Source organism: Triticum aestivum, chromosome 4A (assembly GCF_018294505.1).
Source record: "Triticum aestivum cultivar Chinese Spring chromosome 4A, IWGSC CS RefSeq v2.1, whole genome shotgun sequence".
Taxonomy (NCBI): domain Eukaryota; kingdom Viridiplantae; phylum Streptophyta; class Magnoliopsida; order Poales; family Poaceae; genus Triticum; species Triticum aestivum.
This window is the reverse complement of record NC_057803.1, coordinates 465,723,277-465,728,830: the sequence shown is the minus strand read 5'-3', so window position 1 is coordinate 465,728,830 and position 5,554 is coordinate 465,723,277.

The window sequence follows — 5,554 nt, the reverse complement described above, 5'->3', positions numbered from 1 at the left end:
TCGGAATTGCTCTTCGACCGTGTACTCGGGATACCAGCGGTATCCAGCCTCAGTCATTACCCTGACCAACTTGGCAGTATGGCCGGGTACATCTAGGCATCGAGTCAGGCGAACCACTTGATTGAGGTCGCGAGTGGCCATCTGAAAGCACAATCATAATGCAAAGGCATTAGAATTTCTAGCAAAATTTCGGCAGCATAACAGCTGTAAATGCTCAAGAAGGATTTTGAGACATTTGACAAAGGATTTCGTACACACTCAACATCATCATGTCAAAGTTCTGAATCCATTCTAACAACATAATGTGGTAGTAGAACTGAACTAGGCTTGTATCCATCAAACTTATAAGGTACTACTGATTTGTAACACGTGATCCTGATAAAGAGAATAGATCCTAATTCCTTAACCCCCGGTGGAAGAATGGACTGACTCAGATCAGAATGTCATGAGATAAAGGAGTAAAAAGAGCCTTACGTTCCATCCCACAATCAATTCCCCTACATATAACTAAAGAATTTCTAGACTCAACATCGACCAGTTTGGCTTGGAGAACCTACAGGCAGTCCGGCTCTGATGCCAACGCTGTCAGGACCCCGACTCGATGTCACATCGATCTAGCCGGTAACACCTCATATCACTTTGCGGCCTCACGCACGGTATCCCCACGGGTGTCGCCTTACCTTTGCCCGGGACCGTTTGCGCCTTTTGGCTCACGTATATGATAGTGTCGCTAGCATCCATATGATAAAGAGCCCGGGCTGACATGACTAGTCGTAAACCCAAAGTGGCACAGACTTATAGGGACAGGCATCCATGACCCAGCTTCGAACGTGTCGGTCATCAGCAAGTGGGTCCGGGCTGTAGCACTGGGCTAGCAGGACTCCGGTAAACCGGGCTGTAGCGGGCTAACAGGACTCCGGTACTCAAAGCGTGACATTTCCCCGAAGGGACAGACACAGGAACGAAGAAGGACACATGCCGGCCAGCCTAAGTGTTCCAGAGCAGTAGCAAGCTACCATGGCTCAGCGGTAACACTAGGAGACATTTCCCGGTAAGAGAGGCTACTAAAGATAAACAACTAGATAGTCAGATCCCACACATACCAAGCATTTCAGTCATACACACAATATGCTCGGTATGTGCAAATACAACGAAGCATCACAACATGACTCTACGACACAAGTACTTTATTTAAGGCTTAGGGAGCCATACATATCATACACAAAGGTACGGGTCTCACGACCCAACATACAAGTCATACAGTCCTACAAACCAGCAGCGGAAGTAACTTGTCTGAGTACAGACAACTAGTAAAATAAAAGAGGCTTGGAAAGCCTAGCTATACTACGTGGTCCTTCACAAGCTCAGGGTCACCACCTGGGTCTTTAGCCTACTCGTTGATGTCAACGTCTACATAGAACCCATCAGAAGGGGTTGCAGCGTCTTCTGTAAAAATGTAGATTATAGCAACATGAGTACAAGGGTACTCAGCAAGACTTACATCAGATCCTAAATACATGCATGTTATCAAGAAGGGTTGGTGGAGTTATTGCAGCAAGCCAGCTTTGACTCTTGGCTAGGCTATCCTACGATACTCCAACTTGAAATGGTTTTGCGCACACGAGTCCACTACTCACCAATTCAATACACTACCGAGGATCCGCCTCCGTCTTCCTACGGAAGAGCCATCCTCGGCACTCACACTTATCTTGAGGCTTTTAGCAGTTTCCATTTACTTGTCTATGAACTGTATAGGCAACCAAGTAGTCCTTTACCGCGGACGCGGCTATTCGAATAGATTATGATAACCCTGCAGGGGTGTACTTCTTCATACATGTTTCCACCACTTAGCGTCTGCACACGACATGTGCTCGGCAGACTTCAAGCGAAAGCCGACGTGGGTGTAGACCACGACCTACCTAAACACTTAAGCCTCTAGTCCAGGTTTATCGCCTATTCAGGTTCCATCCGCAGGGAGTCCGGCCGAGGTTTCCCATACGGCCCCGAACGATGTGAACAGGGTTCCCGGGATACCTAACGGGTATTCGGTACACCCGGCCACGTACCTACCGCATCACAGCCCACCCCTATGGTCAGCGCTGTCCACGGCCTCCAGTAGGCTACAAACACCAGAAACTACTTGCAACTCCTGGACAGAGAGCTAGGGTGAATAAGAAGTCGAGCGGGGTCATATTTCAGGGCCCAATGCATGGTAGTAGCTGTGTCTTAAATCACACATACAGATCTCAGTGCTTAAGGTCGGCTTCAATGAAACAACCCACCATGTACTCCTACATGGCCTCTCATCGATACCTTTACCAAATCGTGTTCACCACACCACTCTCATTACCGACATAATCATTTCACTCTAGCCCATCACCCAGATGAACCAGACCTGACACGACTCTAAGCATAGCAGGCATAGCAAGGTAGGAACAACACATACATAGGGCTCAATCAACTCCTACACATGCTAGTGGGTTTCATCTAGTTAATGTGGCAATGACAGGTCATGCAGAGGAAATGGGTTCAACTACCGTAGCACACATCAGTTTGAATCGCGTTGTCTTAATGCAGTAAAAGAGAGCAGGAGCGAGAACATGGGATTGTATCGATATGATCAAATGGTTGGTTGCTTGCCTGATGGTTCGATGCACTGATACGGTTCTTCGTTAGGGTAATCACGGTACTCCTCGGAGGCAGAACCTGTCGCGAAGGACACCGATACACAACCATCACCAAACAATGTGCAACAATATGATGCATGCATGAAACATAGCAATATGAGTGTGTTGGGCTAATGCAACTAAAAGTAGAAGGATTTGAACAAATTTGAATCATAGATTCAAATTTCAAACTCAAACATGGCCTTTTAAGTGCTTTTCCTTGTTCTGCTTAAAACATCAATTTAACTTGTTTAATCATGCATGAAAATAGTACAGATAGATAGATTGGATTTTTCTGATCATTTTTCATATATAATTTGTCCAATTTGGAGTTACAGAATAAAAGTTATGAATTTTTGAAGTTTAAATAATATTCTGGAATTTCCTGATTTAATTTAAATCCAGAAATATAATTATTGCGCCAGCATGACGTCAGCATGACGTCAGTGGTCAACTGCGGCTGGCTGAGGTCAAACCTGACGTGTGGGGCCCACACGTCAGTGACAGGGGGGTTTAACAGGGTTAATTTAATCCTAATTAGTAATTAGTGGCGCTGGGGCCCACTGGTCAGTGTCAGGGGGTTAACTAACAGTGGTTAGCGCTAATCCTAATTAGCTACAGGGCTGGGCCCACCTGTCAGGGACTCAGGGGGGTTCCTGCCGTGGTCAAAGTGGGTCAAACCCACCGGCGACGTGACGCAGGCGAGGCCCGAGACGGCGGCGCGATGCGGGATCGCGCTACAGGGCACGGGCGAGGCCGTTCTTGGGCTCGTTGGAGAGCTCTTGCTCCCGCGCGTCGAACGGTGGCCGTGGCTGGGCCTGGGGTGGCCGGAGTCGACGGCGACGAGCTCGGCTGCGGCCGCCGGAGTTCGGGTGCGGTCGGAGTCGGCGTTGCAGGGTGTTTGGGGAGGCGTTGGTGCGTGCTGCGTGCTCCTAGTGAGGCGTGGAGCACGATAGTGTGCTCGGTTGGGCGCTACGGTGACCGTGGCCACGAAGGCGACATCGCCGGCGGCGTGGAGCTCTCGGCCAAGGTGGGGCTAAGGCCTAGAGGTCGAAAGAGACCAGGGGAGAAGGGGGAAACGATTCGGGGGCTCACCGCGGTTGCAGTGGGCGTCGAAGCGGGCTTGGAGACGCGCTGGAGACGGCGAATTCGACGGCGATGATGGTCGGAGCCCGAAGAGGGGAACGGCGACGTGGCGGCGATGCAGGGCTTCCGGAGGCCCGTGGAGCGGTGGGGAGGAAGAGGGGGTTGTGGCGGAGCTTCTGAGCTAGTCGGAGGAGCGAGGGGTGGCCGGAGACGGCTGCTATGGCGAACGGCGGCGACGGTGGTGTTCGGCTGTGTGAGAGAGAGAGCGAGGGAGAGGAGGGAAGAGCCGAGGGCGAGTGAGAGAGAGCAGGGGGGAGGCGTGGCGTCGTCCAGGGGCATCGAGGCGAGGAGGGGAGGGCAGGCAGGCAGGGAGAGAGGTGGCGTGGCGCGGTGGCGCGCGCGCGCGCCGGCCACACTCCCCTCCCTCTGTCGGGACGAAGACGACAGAGGAGGGAGACGGGCTGGGCCGCCTGCTGGCTGGGCCGGCCAGCTGGATGGGCTGCACAGGGAGGAGCCCAGGTAAGCTTCTCCCTTTTATTTTTTTTCTGTTTTCTAATTTCTGACATTTGTTTTGATTTAAATAATATATTAAATCATTTATTTAACTTATGCCAATTTTTGCAGGGGCTAGATATATTATTCCAGAGCTCCTTTATAATTGGCATAATATTTGGACATATATTAATATATATAGAAATATATTTCCAATGCAAATATTTATGCATTAATTCCAAATGCCCAAAATAAATGTCCATGAGCCACTAAAAATATTGGTTTGATTTTTATCTCTGTCCAATATTTTCAGAGAGCAACATGAGCATTTTCTTGGACCCTTTTGGAGAAATTTTTATCTGGGTCATTTTCAAAATGATTCTGAGGGTTTCACAGATCCCCATTTCAAGTTTCTGATGAAAGAGTAAACATGATGCAACACTCTAATGCATGACTAGCTAGGGTGTGACATGGCCGCACCCTTCCTTGGAGGAAGGGCCAAGGCTGCGCCCCCCTCTCCCTTGGCCCTATATATAGTGGGGGGGAAGGGAGGGCAGCCACACCTAAGCCCTGGCGCCTCCCTCTCCCTCTCCAACACCTCCTCCTCCTCCGTAGAGCTTGGCGAAGCCCTGACGGAGTACTGCAGCTCCACCACCACCACGCCGTCGTGCTGCTACTGGAGCCATCTTCCTCAACCTCTCCTTCCCCTTGCTGGATCAAGAAGGAGGAGACGTCACGCTGACCGTACGTGTGTTGAACATGGAGGTGCCGTCCGTTCGGCGCTAGGATCTCCGGTGATTTGGATCACGTCGAGTACGCCTTCCTCATCCCCGTTCTTTGAACGCTTCCGCGCGTGATCTACAAAGGTCTGTAGATGCAATCCGATCACTCGTTGCTAGATGAACTCCTAGATGGATGTTGGTGAAACCGTAGGAATTTTTTTTGTTTTCTGCAACGTTCCCCAACAGTGGCATCATGAGCTAGGTCTATGCGTAGTTCTCTTGCACGAGTAGAACACAATTTGTTGTGGGCGTTGATGTTGTCAACTTTCTTGCCGCTACTAGTCTTATCTTGCTTCAACGGTATTGTGGGATGAAGCGGCCCGGACCAACCTTACACGTACGCTTACGTGAGACCGGTTCCACCGACTAACATGCACAAGTTGCATAAGGTGGCTGGCGGGTGTCTGTCTCTCCCACTTTAGTTGGAGCGGATTCGATGAAAAGGGTCCTTATGAAGGGTAAATAGAAGTTGACAAATCACGTTGTGGCTTTCACGTAGGTAAGAAAACGTTCTTGCTAGAACCCTTT